Raw genomic sequence first — 16,342 nt, forward strand, 5'->3', positions numbered from 1 at the left:
GCGGGTTTGTGACGGAACCGTTCCGTCACAAGCACAGCTCACCCCCGAGCCGAGACGGAGCGGTTCCGTCACAAGCACGGAACCGCCGCGCGGCCGCCCCGCCCCCTTAGCGCTGCGGCGGAATAGCCGCCGCAGCGAAGGGTTTAAAGAATAGAGTAAACAAAAGAAAGGCGCGGGCCGCTATGGGTGAACCAGGCGCCATGGTGCTTAAAAAACAAACTAATGAAGTAGTCCCTAAATGGAAAGATACGGCTCTGCAGCTAAACAAAACTGTACTTGGCGTCTGGGGAGCGCGAGCCAATAATGACCCAGAAAAGTTGGGCAACGGAGGAGTGAGCCAATGCCAAGCAGCAGGCAGGATTACACTCAAAATACTGTTTACTACATGTCTTGCGACAGCGCATGCACTGTCGAGGCTCGAACAAAAAATGTAGTTTACATGTTTAACCCACGTCCTTATTTACATAGACCACGCCTCTTTAGAGACCCCCAACTTTTTGCATCACACTTAAAGCCTTGAATGATGGGTGCCTTTGCAAATGTTTTGAGGTGCCCGAATAAAGCTCCTTCATAACAATATAAAGATTAGCCAGTAAACCTCACTTTGCTATGAATATACTTTAGTTTAACTAAAATAACTGGAGGTCATTGAATATCAACGAGAAAATACGTGACACTGCAAAAATATGTTGAACCTTCTAGGAGGAAAGTAGGTAAACTCTACAGAAACAAGAATGAACAGTCATATTGTTTCTTAGATCAATTAGAAAATCAATTAAATTGAACTCACTATTTCTTTTTAAAATCCTGACTTTTTAAACAACAAACTAATTGAAACATGGAAGGTCTCTGTCCTCCTAATGCACCCCTCTCTTCACTTACAGTTTGAAATCCGATGTAATGTTTTATGTTCCCCCTTGCATCCCCCAGGACACACCGTGCAGCAGCCTTTCTATGTGATGATGCCAAGGTATCTGCACTCACTAACACTTTTGCCTCAGCCGCCCTGAGCAGGTTTGCACACCTAGAGCACACACTTGTACATCAGTTATGGGGGATATGAGCAGGGCCTCTGGAATTATACGGCAGGGGATGGCCAAATTATGTGGCAAGGATCACCACATTATGTGGCAAGAAAAGACAAATTATGCGGCATAATGCAGTACATTTTGTGATCATATTTTATCATTATTTTATCATGTTTGCACTTGTTAACACTATCTGGTCATAGGTTAAACCTCACTGGTACCAGTCAACACACCTACATATAGAAATATACAACATAAAGGGGACCAGTCAAACTTTGGAAAGGGCCTTCCACTATGCGGCAACATGTGTTGCTGCGTTTTTAAGAACTTTTGAACTGTTTCGGGTAGAACACATTTTTTGTTTAAATCTGCAGATTATGCAGCAGATGGTGGATTATGTGGCAATCCATAATTCTGCGAAAAATGCCGCCGCCATACAGTTGCATAATTCCAGTGGCCCTGGATATGAGTCACTGAGTGACATGGACTGGACACCCTAGGCAGCAGCAGAGTCACTATGTAGGCGCCCACAGCTCGGCCTACACTACAACCCAGCTGAGTTGCACTTACAATGAAAGAGTAACTGGGTCGGTGACTGCAGCCTTGCTAGCCTATATGGCCAATGTGGCTCTTTGCCCCCTAATTTTTTAGGTCTTGCCTACGAGAAGGCTCAAGTTGCCTAGCTTCAAAAGACCTGTTGTGAACTTACAATGGGCTTTGACCGCCTATTGCTTAAAATTGGTTGGGTTTATTGTCACTATCAATTGTTTGCTTCTTAGTCAATGACTTTCCTTCCTCTTTTATTGCTTCTTTCTTCCATGGACCATAGATTCTTTATAGTCTTTTTGATTGGTTGACCTCAGGGTTTTAAGTGGGCCAGGTCCTGCCGGTGCTGAGCACCGGCAGCCGGCAGTGCTGAGATGTGTCCTTATCAGGCTCTCCATTTTTGCCTTCAGGGTGGAGGACAAAAAAACATAATTCTGCATCCGTCACTGCTTTTGATGCAACTTCAAAGAGTCTCATTTTGAGCTTTATATAGCACAAACACGAGCACCAGTTACATTGCAGAAGGACATATTCATGTTTTAAATCTCATGATGTTGAGCCGACGTGAGGCTCGAACCTGCCCTCTCAGCAAGAAGATCGGCAGGTCCAGCCTTAGCCACAACCTGCCCACAAGAACGGAAGCATTTTCAATATTATATGCAACAAAGTCGTAGTTGGTGCTTATTTTATTATGCAATTTACAACCACTGACAAAGTCAGTAGCCCTGGCTTGTTGTAGGTGTCATGTTCTTGTTGTATTATATATCTGGGTGAATGGACAGAAGCCGCAAAATACCCATAGGGCGGCACATTATGCCACGCCCTTTTAAGCTACACCCCCATGAGATGCCCCCCAGTTTTTTCATGCCACTTAAAGCCCTGGGTGACCTGTATCTTTTCACTGAGTACATTTATGGAACTACCTTTTTTTAACATTCAGCACTCTATGAGAGTGCATGTGTTTTCAAGCTTTCTCTCTCATGTGGTGCTTCCCCCGCGCAGTGTTGCTCTCCACCACACCCGGCTTGTCTGTAAAAACACAGCACCAGGGACACTTCTGCTGAAGTATGGCTGAAGTGCATACTAGAGAAGGTTTTCCTTTATCTCTGGGTTTCCATGTAAGGCATGGAAGCACACGCTTTGGCACAAAAAGACTTCTGTGGTGCTGGGGGAAGGGCCAGCTACTGCATTCACTCAGCTGCTGTCTGGTGGAGAAGGTGTACTTATCCTGCAGGCCTATACATCCTTCTCCTGAAGGACCATACATCTACTCCCTTGGCTACTGCAAAGGACAAAATGGCTGAATCCTGTAACAAGTAAATGAGGCCTCTGCAAGCTTTCCCTGTGACATTCTGACACTTCCTTATTCTTTTTTATTCTGTTCAGAGCTTCATGAGTGAAAGGTATTTTAAAGATAAACCATGCCATTTATAAAGATCCAAAACATTGAATTCAAGGTACAGATTCCAGATCCCAAAAGATTTGTGTTTGCTTTTTTCTTCCGTACTTCAGAATCCTTTTTTCCTTCTTTTGGCTAAAATAATACTTGACAGACAAACACTGGCAAACCCAACAGCTAGGTACTAGTGTTTTAAAGTTAGACTTATTGGTTTTGCCATTGCTCATTGACAAAAGCAGGTGTTTGGCTTGATATTAGTGTGTAGGCTTTCACTTCTAAATATTGTATAGTTCCGGCCTACTGAGAGCATCTTCGCTATGACATCTTAGCGGACTGCCACATTGTAAAAGCCCCTACTTGTAATTGCTGTGTATTTTTTGGACTCCTGTCAGCATCTGGGCCATCATGTTTAATGACAGTGTAGTTCACATAACATAACATAACAAGTTCACGCCTGCTGCTCGGGTCAGAACACTCACTTGTGATGACAGTGCAGTTCTGCCCTGCTGCCCCCGTGTGTGAACCCTCACTTGTGATGACAGTGTAGTTTTGGCCTGATGCCACTGTGTTTGAAGCCTCACTTGTGATGACAGTGCAGTTCTGCCCTGCTGCCACTATGTAAGGACCCTTACTTGTGATGACTGAGCAGTTCTGGCCTGCTGCCACCGTGTTTGAACCCTCACTTGTGATGATCGGGCAGTTCTGGTCTGATGCCACCGTGTTTGAAGCGTCACTTGTGATGACAGTGCAGTTCTGCCATGCTGCCACTATGTACCCTTACTTATGATGACTGTGCAGTTTTGGCCTGATGCCACTGTGTTTGAAGCCTCACTTGTGATGACAGTGCAGTTCTGGCCTGATGCCGCCGTGTTTGAACCCTCACTTGTGATGACAGTGCAGTTCTGCCCTGCTGCCACTATGTAAGGACCCTTACTTGTGATGACTGTGCAGTACTGGCCTGCCTGCTGCCACCGTTCACTTGTGATGACAGTGCAGTTCTGCCCTGCTGCCACTATGTAAGGACCCTTACTTGTAATGACTGGGCAGTTCTGCCCCGCTGCCACCGTGTTTGAACCCTCACTTGTGATGACAGGGCAGTTCTGCCCTGCTGCCACTATGTAAGGACCCTGACTTGTAATGACTGTGCAGTTCTGGCCTGCTGCCACCGTGTTTGAACCCTCACTTGTGATTACAGTGCAGTTCTGCCCTGCTGCCACTATGTAAGGACCCTGACTTGTAATGACTGTGCAGTTCTGGCCTGCTGCCACCGTGTTTGAACCCTCACTAGTGATGACAGTGCAGTTCTGCCCTGCTGCCACCGTGCTTGAACCCTCACTTGTGATGATAGTGCAGTTCTGCCCTGCTGCCACTGTGTAAGGACCCTTATTTGTAATGACTGTGCAGTTCTGGCCTGCTGCCACCGTGTTTGAAGCCTTACTTGTGATGACAGTGCAGTTCTGCCCTGCTGTCACCGTGTTTGAACCCTCACTAGTGATGACAGGGCAGTTCTGCCCTGCTGCCACCGTGTTTGAAGCCTCACTTGTGATGACAGGGCAGTTCTGCCCTGCTGCCACCGTGTTTGAACCCTCACTTGTGATGACAGTGCAGTTCTGCCCTGCTGCCACTATGTAAGGACCCTTACTTGTAATGACTGTGCAGCTCTGGCCTGCCGCCACCGTGTAAGGACCCTCACTCGTGATGACAGTGAAGTTCTGCCCTGCTACCACCGTATTTGAACCCTCACTTGTGATGACAGTGCAGTTCTGTCCTGCTGCCACTATGTAAGGACCCTTACTTGTAATGACTGTGCAGTTCTGACCTGCTGCCACCGTGTTTGAACCCTCACTTGTGATGACAGTGCAGTTCTGCCCTGCTGCCACTATGTAAGGACCCTTACTTGTAATGACTGTGCAGTTCTGGCCTGCTGCCACCATGTTTGAAGCCTTACTTGTGATGACAGTGCAGTTCTTCCCTGCTGCCACCGTGTTAGGATCCTCACTAGTGATGACAGTGCAGTTCTGGCCTGATGCCACCGTATAAGGACCCTCACTAGTGATGACGGTGCAGTTCTGGCCTGATGCCACCCTATAGGGACCCTCACTTGTGATGACAGTGCAGTTCTGGCCTGCCGTCACCGTGTAAGGACCCTCACTTGTGATGACAGTGCAGTTCTGGCCTGCCGCCACCGTGTATGGACCCTCACTTGTGATGACCGTGCAGCTCTGCCCTGCTGCCACCGTGTTTGAACCCTCACTTGTGATGACAGTGCAGTTCTGCCCTACTGCCCCCGTGTGTGAACCCTCACTTGTGATGACAGTGCAGTTCTGCCCTGCTGCCACTATGTAAGGGCCCTTACTTGTGATGACTGTGCAGGTCTGAAATGATGCCACCATGTATGGACCCTCACTAGTGATGACAGTGCAGTCTGGCCTGATGCCACCGTATATGGACCCTCACTAGTGATGAGAGTGCAGTTCTGGCCTGCCGCCCTATCTGGACTCTCGTGTGTAATTCCACTGTAGCTCTGGTCTGCTGCTAGCGTCCGTGGCGTCACGTTTAATGACGGTGTCGTTCTGGCTGCACCTTCATTCGGGTCCTTGCTTTTAATCCCGGTGTAACTCGGGTCTGCTGGCAGCGTCGGGCTCCTTCCGTTTAATGAGTGCAGTGATTGCTGCCACCTGCGCCTGGTCCTCGCCCCTAATAAGTGCGTCATTCGGGCTGCTGCCGGAGTCTGGCCGCGGGCCCCGCGGGGTCTGTGGGCGGCAGCAGAGGCAGCGCCTGAAGAAGCTTCGTATCTCTGAAGGGCATTAGGGGGGATGCGACACTGGAGGCCCATTGATGCTCTGGTGTCGACGGGGGAGGGGTCTCCCAAAGGGGCGTGGTCTGTTTAATTTAGGGCGCGCCTCAAAAACACTAAACTAAAAATCTGTGATTAGCATATTGTGGCGTGCGACTGGTATTTTGCTGTTTCTGTCATTGCATCCAGATATGATACAAGTAACGTCGTACCTACAACAAGTCAGGACTATTGCCTTTGTCAATGGTTGTTAGTTGCATAAGATAAATAAGCAGCAACTGTGGCTTTTATATAATATTGAAAAAGCTTCCACTTAAAACTCTGGTGACACCACGACAATTTTGGTGCTCCTGAGTTTTCAAAAAGAGAAGGGAAATCCAGAGAGATAATGACTCTCTTTAAAGGATTTCCCTTCCACTAGAACACTCACCTGGCATGACGTAACTTCTCCACTAGTGAGAAGTGAGCAGTGAGAAGTGAGCGACCCAAGTCCCATGTTCAGGCCGGGCCGCTCCCCCACCCCGTTAGCACACCCTGCTGGTGCTGTGTCCCCGAGCCTCGCTGCTGCTGCGAGTTCGAGGCCCTCCTCCACCCGCAGGCTCCTGCCTGCGCCTCATCCCTGGTGGCCCAGTGGTGGGCCTGTAAGCAGGGCATTAAGTGGGCCGGGTCTCAAGGGGTCTGATCGCCGGCAGTTTTTTAAAGGGGTTCTCGAAACGGGTCTCTATCGGGCTCTGTTTTGAGTCTCTGGCACAGGCAGTCCGTTTTTTTTCCGGACTGCCTGCTGTCACTGCAGTCTGGAAAAAAAAGTGCCAGCCCGATAGAGACCCGTTTGGAGACAGCAAGCACATTAATGTGCCCCGCTCACTCTGCTCACTTTTCACTATGGAGAAGTAACGGCATGACGTCATGCCAGGTGAGAATTGTGGGAGAAGGGAAATCTTTTCAAGAGTCATTTTCTTTCTGGATTTCCCTTCTCTTTCTGAAATGCAAGAGCAGCAACATTGTGGTAGGCCCACCAGGGCTTTAAGTGGAAGCTTTTTCAATATTATATGTAACAAGCCATAGTTGCAGCCTATTTATCTTATGCAACTAATAACCATTGACAAAGCCAATAGTACTTACTTGTTGTAGGTATGATGTTACTTGTTGTATCCCATATCTGGATACAATGATATAAACAGCAAACTACAAGTCGGTGGCACACTATGCTAAACACAGATTTTTAGCGTAAGTGTTTCAAAGCCACGCCCCAAATTACACTGGCCACACCCCTCTGAGAGACCCCCCAGTTTTTTCATCCCACTTAAAGCCCTGCCTGTAAGTATTTTGTGTGTCTTCACTGTTTATCTTTTTTGTTCGTTTTTATCTGTTACTGTTACTGTCTGTGCTTGTCCTTCTTGTCCTTCTTTATAGTCTCTGCCCTTTAGTTTGCCCCTGTCTCCGTTATCTGCTGCCTGTGTTTGCCACTGTTTTTGTCTGCCTTCTGTGCCCCTCCATAGTTGCCACTGTGTTTTTGTTTGCCTTCTGTGCCCATTTCTTGTTTTTCGCCACTGTTGTTCTGTACCGCACCCCCCCCTCCCACCGCCCCGCGTTTTCCGCTGCTGCGTTCCCTACGGCCCGCCCCGTGACCCGATTCGTACCCGTTCCCCCCCCTCCCAGCTGCTCCTCCCTCCCTCGTCGCCTCATAATGCAGGCCGCTGTCCGGCCGTGTCGCTGGCGCGCCTAAGGCAAGCCCGTCTGCGCCTGTCCGCTCCTGGACCGCGCCCAGTGCCAGAACCCCTGGCCCCCACCGGAGCCAAGAAACCCGACTGAGATACGACACCGCCCTCAATACCGGCCGATCATCCACCTGCTACCGAGCCCCCCCAAAGCGCACCCACGGACCATTCTCCTGCCGAGAATGCAACTTCACCTGCCTCCGGACCTTCACCTCACCCTCAGCACCAAGCAACAACAACCACCTCAAGTGCATCCTGCTCAACACCCGCTCCGTCCACAAGCACACCGTCGAACTCTGGGTCCTCCTCGACACTACTGCTCCGGACATCGCCTTCCTCACGGAGACCTGGATGAATGCCTCCTCAGCCCCCGACATCGCCATAGCCATCCTGGACGGCTACAAGATCACCCGGAAAGACCGCACCAACAAAACCGGAGCAGGAATCGCCATCATCCACAGGAACACCCTCAGCGTCTCAACCAACACAGAGGAAACCCTCACCACCGCCAAACACCTACACTTCCAGATCCACACCGACCCAAAGACCACCCTCAGAGGAACCCTCATCTACAGACCCCCGGGCCCACGTACAGAATTCAGCGAAGCCATCGCCGACTTCATCAGCCCGCACGCCCTCGCCTCCGCAGACTACATCCTCCTAGGGGACCTGAACTTCCACCTGGAGAACTTCAACGATAACAACACCACCACCCTGCGTGACAACCTAGCCAACCTCGGACTCAAACAACTGGTGACCACCCCCACCCACTACGCCAGACACACCCTCGACCCAATCTTCTCCACTAGCAACCACGTCATCTACAGCCACACCACCGGCTTCCACTGGACCGACCACAGCTGCATCCACTTCTCCTTCAAGAAGACTACATCCCACCACCACCCGCAGCAGATCCCCCACAGAAGCTGGAGAAAAATCACCACCGACCAGCTCACAACGTCACTAAGCCAGAACCCGCCATCTGACACCACTGACTGACGCCGCCGCACGCAACCTCACACAGTGGATCAGCAACTGCGTCAACACCCTCGCACCACTGAAGAACCCTCCTGGCAAGCCCGGCAACAGAATAGCCACCTGGTTCACCGACGAACTCAAGAACTCGAAGAAGTCCTGCTAAACCCTCAAGAAGACCTGGCGCCACGAACAGACGGCAGGAAACCATCAGCTCTCAAGAACGCCACCAGCATACACCACCAACTGATCCGCACCACCAAGAGGACTTCTTTCAAGGAGCCCCTAGACAACAACGTACACAACAGCAAGGAGCTCTTCGGCATCGTGAAAGAACTCTCCAACCCCAGCGCCAAGTCCAATGACATCCCACCATCGCAAGACCTCTGCAACGCCCTCGTCACCTACTTTCACCCCAAAATCGCTGACATACACGACAGTTTCGGCGCCCAGACTCTGCCATCAGCCACAGAACCATCACCCCCCCACCGCCACCCTCAACACCTGGAACCCCATCAGCATTGAAGACACCACCCACGTCATGAACACCATCCACTCCGGCTCACCGTCCGATCCATGCCCCCACCACATCTTCAACAAAGCAGACACTGTCATCGCACCCCACCTCCAGAACATCATCAACAACTCCTACTCAACTGTCACCTTCCCAGAGAGCTGGAAACACGCAGAGATCAACGCTCTACTGAAGAAACCCACAGCGGACCCTAAGTACCTTAAGAACTTCCGGCCCATCTCCCTTCTTCTCTTCCCGGCGAAAGTCATCGAGAAGACCGTCAAGAAACAGCTGAACGCCTTCCTTGAGATAAATGGCTCCCTCGACCCATCCCAGTCCGGATTCTGCGCCAACCACAGCACCGAGACCGCCCCCATCGCAGCCACAGACGACCTCAGGACCCTGCTTGACAACGGGGAAACAGCCACCCTTATCCTCCTTGACCTCTCAGCCGCCTTCGACACCGTCTGCCACCTCACCCTAAGATCTCGCCTCCACAACACAGGGATCCAAGGAAGAGCCCTGGACTGGACCACATCATTCCTCTCCGGCAGAACCCAGAGAGTCTGCCTCCCTCCATTCAACTCCGGTTCCACCGAGATCATCTGCGGTGTACCCCAAGGCTTCTCGCTCAGCCCGACTCTCTTCAATGTCTACATGAGCCCCTTCGCCGCCATCGTCCGCGCACACAACCTCAACATCATCTCCTACGCCGGCGACACCCAGCTGATCCTCTCCCTCACCAAAGACCCAGCCACCGCCAAGACCAACCTCCAGGAAGGAATGAGGGAAGTCGCAAACTGGATGAAGCTCAGCCACCTGGAACTGAACTCGGACAAGACGGAAGTCCTCATCCTGGGACCATCCCCATCCGCCTGGAACGACTCCTAGTGGCCCACCGCACTGGGCACCGGACTGACACCCACAGACCATGCACGCAACCTGGGATTCATCTTGGACCCCATGCTCACACTGTCAAAACAAGTCAATGCCATCTCATCCTCATGCTTCAACACCCTGCGCATGCTCCGAAAGTTATTCAGATGGATCCCCACCGAAACAAGAAGAACCGTCACCCAAGCCCTCGTCACCAGCCGGTTGGACTATGGGAACGCCTTCTACGCAGGAACCACAGCAAAACTTCTGAGAAGACTTCACGCATACAGAACGCCTCCGCTTGCCTCATCCTCGACATCCCTCGCCACAGCCACATATCCGCCCACCTGAGAGGCCTGCACTGGCTTCCAGTCAGCAAGAGAATCACGTTCAGGCTCCTCACCCACGCACACAAGACTCTCCACGACATAGGCCCGACTACCTCAACAGACGCCTCATGTTCTACACTCCGTCCCGCCAGCTCCGCTCCGCCAGCTCCGCTCCGCCAGCCTCGCCACCATCCCACGGATTCGCGGAACCGCCACCGGAGGAAGATCATTCTAATACCTGGCCGCCAAGACCTGGAACGCCCTTCCCGTCTAACTTCGACTGACACAGGACCACCTCACCTTCAGAAGACACCTCAAGACCTGGCTGTTCGAGCAGTAGCAGCACCTCCCCCCACCCCAGCGCCTTGAGACCCTCACGGGTGAGTAGCACGCTTTACAAATGCTATGAGTGATTGATTGATTGATTGATTGAGCAGTGTGAGCAGCGCACATCGATGTGCCACTGTCTCTGCAGTCCGCCCAGGGCACAAAACTGAGCCCGATAGAGACACGCTTCGAGGCCCCCTTTAAAAAGCTGCTGGTGCTCAGCACCAGTGAGACCCGGCCCACTTAAAGCCCTGGGGTTTGTCAATGGTTGTTAGTTGCACAAGATAAATAAGCAACAACTGTGTGTTGTGTATAATATTGAAAATGCTTCAGTTCAGAAATTATGAGAGTATAAAAGACTTACAAATCTCTTCAAAGTTACCTCCAAGGCAGCGAAGGGTGGCGCTGATGCAGAGTTAAGATGTTTTTTCACCCTGAGGGTGAGAGCAGAAATGGAGAGCCCGATAGGGGACCCGTCTCAGCACATGCTTTTAAGAACTGCCAGTGCTGAGCACCGGCAGGACCCGGCCCACTTAAAGCCCTAATTTGAAGTCTAAACCGTCTACTGCCTTGACTCTAGTTTTTCATTGACAACCCGGACGTTCGGATACAGGCCACATTTTCAGAATAATCACTGACCGTGTAAATCACTTCCATTTAGATTTATTTTATATAAATATCTCCTAAATGGGCATCCTTAAAATCTGGATCCCTCTGGATATTCAGCTGGAAACCCCTGTAATAGTCACCTAACACTTTATGAGCTTATTCAGTCTTTGATCAGCACATTTAAATTAATTGCACCATGTCAGTGCACATATTTGCCATGTCCTGAAAAAGTTTAACAAATACGGTATAAGGAGAATATAGGAATAGGTATAGGAACACCCTGACCACCAGGCTATATATATATATATATATATATATATAATGAAAATAATAAGGATTTTTTTGAGTAAAATTGCATTACCGTATTTTCCGGCGTATAAGACGACCTTTTAACCCCTTAAAATTTTCTGGAAAGTCGGGGGTCGTCTTATACGCCGGGTACAAAATTTTATGGTATTTTTTCATGCGCTTTTTCATAGCGAGGACTTCACTCGAAGGTGTCAGACCGCTTCACAATACAAAATAACAAGAAACAACACACCTTATGTTAAAAAATACAGCCACCGACCCTGGCAACGTCCAAAAATACAGCCACCGACCCTGGCAACGTCCACACCCAGGCCCCGCGCCATGAATTGTGCAAGTATCGAAAGCGAGCGTGTTTTTGTCATAGCGAGGACTTCACTCGAAGGTGTCAGACCGCTTCACAATAGGAAATAACCAGAAACAACACACCTTATGTCAAAAAATACAGCCACCGACCCTGGCAGCGTCCACACCCAGGCCCCGCGCCATGAAGTATCGAAAGCGAGCGTTTTTTTCATAGCAAGGACTTCACTCGAAGGTGTCAAACCGCTTCACAAGCGAGCAAATGGCGCCATGAGTCTTACCTCGACTGCCGCTGCCGCTGTACACGCGCCTCCAACCGCTTGCACATCCCCAGGCAGACGAGGCAGCAGGACGAGGCAGCAGGACGTCCGAAACACGGTACATGGTAATGGGCAGCCAACGCCGAAGATGGCAGCGCCCGGTGTGTTGACACGTTTGGCACGTTTGGCACGTTTTGGCACGCTCACCTCTCCCCTTGGCATGGGCGTGGCATAGAAAGGGGACTGTACAATGTTCCCAAATGTTCCCGAAGGCAGTAGAGCACTTGCCGTGATTGGCTGGTTGTTGCTAAGAGGAAAAACAGTCTCGTGACCAGATAGCGTATTTGCCGTACCGTACGTGTGGTGTTGAAGACAGTCTCTGCACCTGTCCATTCTGTACAGCACCAGTACCGTACATCGAGTGCAAATGGCTGACAGTCAAGAACCCGGCAAGGCTCCAGCAGCACATTCCGTGCAAACGGCAGACAGCGAAGAACCCGGCAAGGCTCCAGCAGCGCATCCAGAGCAAATGGCTGGCAGTCTAGAACTCAGCAAGGCTCCAGCAGTGGCAAGGAGAAGAAAATATGAAGCCAGCTACAAACTCAAAGTTGTGGCTTTTGCCACGGAACATAATAACTGTGCTGCTGCTAGGCAATATGGAGTGACAGAGAAGATGGTTCGGGCCTGGAGAGCAAATGAGCAAGCATTGCGGAGTATGCCAAGGGGCAAGTGTGCACTAAGAAGAGGCACCGCACATTGGCCAGAACTGGAAAAGCATGTAGCAGACATGGTGGCCGAGCATCGGCAAAGCGGGTATGTCGTGACCCGAAATAAAATCCGCTTGGTTGCACTTCAGTGGGCCAAATCTAATCCCGATCTCAGCCACAGATTTAAGGCCACTGTGTCCTGGTGTACCAGATTCTTGGGAAGGCATAATCTGGTATTGCGGCAAAAGACAAAAATTGCCCAGAAATTACCAGCGGATCTTGATGCCAAAATGCATAGCTTCCATCGCTACGTCATTAGGCTGCGCAATGAACATGTGTATGCGCTAAGTAGCATCGGAAACATGGATGAAACTCCGATGAATTTTGATATGATCGCCAACAAAACTGTCCATCAAAAAGGCGAAAAGACAATTTTAATAAAAACAACAGGACATGAGAAGTCCAGTTTCACTGTGGTACTTGCATGCACAGCTGATGGTGGCAAACTGAGGCCAATGGTTATTTTTAAAAGGAAAACAATGCCGAAACTCAAGTTTCCTGCTGGTTGTTTTGTGCATGTTAATGAGAAAGGATGGATGGATGAAGAAGGGGTAAAGCTATGGCTTGATAACGTATGGAGCAGGCGACCAGGTGGACTTCTACAAAGGCGTAGTCTACTGGTGTGGGATATGTTCAGGGCTCATTTAACTCCCAGCACCAAGCAAAGGCTGGCAAGACTGAAAACGGATGCTGCTGTTATACCTGGAGGACTGACATCGTTGGTGCAGCCACTGGATGTGTGCCTAAACAAGCCATTTAAAGATCGCATCCGAGAACAGTGGAATGAGTGGATGGTTAGCGGTGAAAAAAACATTCACAAAAGGAGGAAACATGCGTGCGCCACAGTTGGATGTTTTGTGCAACTTTGTCATAAAGGCCTGGAACGACATCGATGCAGAAACAGTCATAAAGTCTTTCAAGAAGTGTGGCATATCGAACTCATTAGATGGTATGGAGGACGACTATCTGTGGGAAGGTGAAGAGGATGCCGAAGAAGAGACCACATCATCTGATACGGAATTGGTACAAGATCCGTACGATGACTGCCTTACAGATGTACCACAAGATCTCATAGACTTACTTATGAGATCAGATGACGAAGAGGAGGATTTTGAAGGTTTTTAAAGGGAACGTTATAAATCCTGTAGAAATCGCTTGGATTTATGGGAAGTTATGGAACGTTTAATGCACTTGCACTGTTTCATGCACTACGTTATTTATGTTTGCCGTTATTCAGAAGTGACAGTTTTTGATATGGTTTTAAATAAAATGTTTCCGAGTAAAGCAAGATTGTTTCTACAACCAATTTCTTTGCGTTCAGTCTTTCAGTTTGTAAAATAAACGCTTATAGGTACCCACTGCCCACTGATAAAGCCTTACTGCTCACCCACAGGGAGGAGGACTAGACTAATACGGTAAGTTCAAAATACCGGTACATACCTACTCGGAATGGCTATGCTGCGCTGGAAGTGGGGGGTCGTCTTATACGGCGAGTATAGCACTAAACCTAAAATTTTTCTGCCAAAGTCGGGGGTCGTCTTATACGCCGGGTCGTCTTATACGCCGGAAAATACGGTACTAAGAAATGTTTTCCCATTCTAATTAGAACAGTCAGTTATACAGATAAAGCCACGTGGTAAAATTTGGTAAACCGTGGAGTCAGCTGTCTAAGGTCTAATGATAGCAATCAATTGGAAACATGTGGTGTTGAGCATGTGATAGAAAATTGTAAAATAATCCTATGAATACTCTTTCAAGGTTCTATTGGTTTAGGGGCACTTGTCCAGACACTTGTGGAATCCTTATCGTTTGAACAAATGAAACTGATTACAAAATGCACTTGCGTTATATCAAGAATGTGTTTTATGCCTTTGCGCTGAAACGGTAAAAAATATGATGATAGGATGTTTATATTTTGTTATTGGCGTTTGCCCTAAACATGAATTATCTCTGTTTTTTTGCTGAACAAAGTTTTCTCTATTTGCAAGTGCTAAAATGGCCACCGCATTAGTAGACGGTCTGACCAGGATTCGAATGTCCTTCTACACTGTTTGCTACCTTCTTTGTGTATTTTTAGAAGTCTGTAATGGCGGCACAAACATCGTGATCAAGGGAGCTTGACTCCCGAAACGCGTTGATGGATGTAACTCGTAAAATAAATAAATAAGCCTGAACCAACGATACCCTTGCTCGAGTGCGGATGATTTCCTTGTGTAATGAATGGATATCCTATTATATATATATATATATATATATATATATATGTTCGTTCCAAAGTGCCCACCTGGCAAGCAGCACTCAGACAACAGCTTCGAAGGTAAAACCTTTATTAGGTATGGGCAAAGTCCCGCTAACTGCATCCTTGCAGCCCTGAATTGCCATCCGCCTGACGCGTTTCGAAGCAAAGTCTTCTTCCTCAGAGGCGTGGCAAAGGAAGTGCATGTGGTCCACTCACAGTTCTTTTAAATTTTCCATGCCCAAGAGCATTCTGGGAACTGTAGTGTCCTTATCAAACCCTGGATGGGTGCACGAATCACACTGCTGGATTGTAGAGACCTTGGATAGATCTGAGGAAGAAGACTTTGCTTCGAAACGCGTCAGGTGAGGAGGTTTTTTCCGTGATGGATTAAAAAGCTTAATCAAATCCTAGAAGAGTGCGGTGATTTATTTCAATTTGCTTTGCAAAAGTCTAAACGAGTCTTGTCCTTGACTCGGCACCGGCACCAGCTGAATGGTCGCTCCTCCTCCAGCAAGGGACATTTGCTTGAACATATATATATATATATATATATATATATATATATATATATATATATATATATATATATATATATATATATATATATATATATATATATATATTAGCTGGGGCGGCCAGTAACTTTAAAAAGTGGTGGGGCGCAATGCCAAAAAAACTCACCGAGATGCTGCTTTGCTAGCCCTCCATGTCTCTTCTCTCCTGGCAGATCGGTAAGTGCTCCCAGTTTAGTAAGTAAGGTGCAGCGCAAGAAGTCATACGCACCTCAAGTGTTAACAGGGGCTGCACAGTTAGTGACAGGATGGACGGGTGGGGAAAGATGCATGTTAAACAGTGAAAGAAGCAGCATTGATGAGCAGGAAAGGGAAGGAAGGTGGTTGACTTTCTGCCAAGTACCGAATCCAACCAATCCTGCAGCTGCGCTCATGCTGTTTCGGCATGGGAGTAGCTCCAGAGCTGGTCGGAGTAGGCTCACCCAGCACACATATTGAGGCTGGGGGCCAGTGCCAGCAATCCTGCAGCAGGGGCGTAACACAGGCCCCCGCAGTCCACGCGGTGCGGGGGGGCCCCTAGCTCCAAAGGGCCCCCTCAGCACTGCACTCTGGCCAGAGAGCTCCTGATTGAGCTCGGAGGGGGGCCCTCTAACTACCGTGCACAGGGAGGCCCCATCACTTTTCGTTACGCCAGTGCCCCACAGCTGTTTCACACCGCTGGGATTGCTGGCTCCGTATATGCGCATGTCTGGCTCGCCGTAGTAAGCTAGCCGGCCAACCTGACATGCACACTCGGCACTGGTAGTAGTTTGCATTCTCGGGAATCAGTCCCGCCCT

At 49.3% G+C, this 16,342-nt stretch overlaps 1 protein-coding gene across 1 annotated transcript in view; it reads left to right on the top strand.

The window, feature by feature from the left end:
• The window catches only part of SYT11 (synaptotagmin 11), a 136,203-nt gene that overhangs the window by 65,246 nt on the left and 54,615 nt on the right, over nucleotides 1-16,342 (top strand). The window lies entirely within an intron of this gene.

The sequence above is a fragment of the Lissotriton vulgaris genome, chromosome 12 (genome assembly GCF_964263255.1).
Source record: "Lissotriton vulgaris chromosome 12, aLisVul1.2, whole genome shotgun sequence".
NCBI lineage: Eukaryota > Metazoa > Chordata > Amphibia > Caudata > Salamandridae > Lissotriton > Lissotriton vulgaris.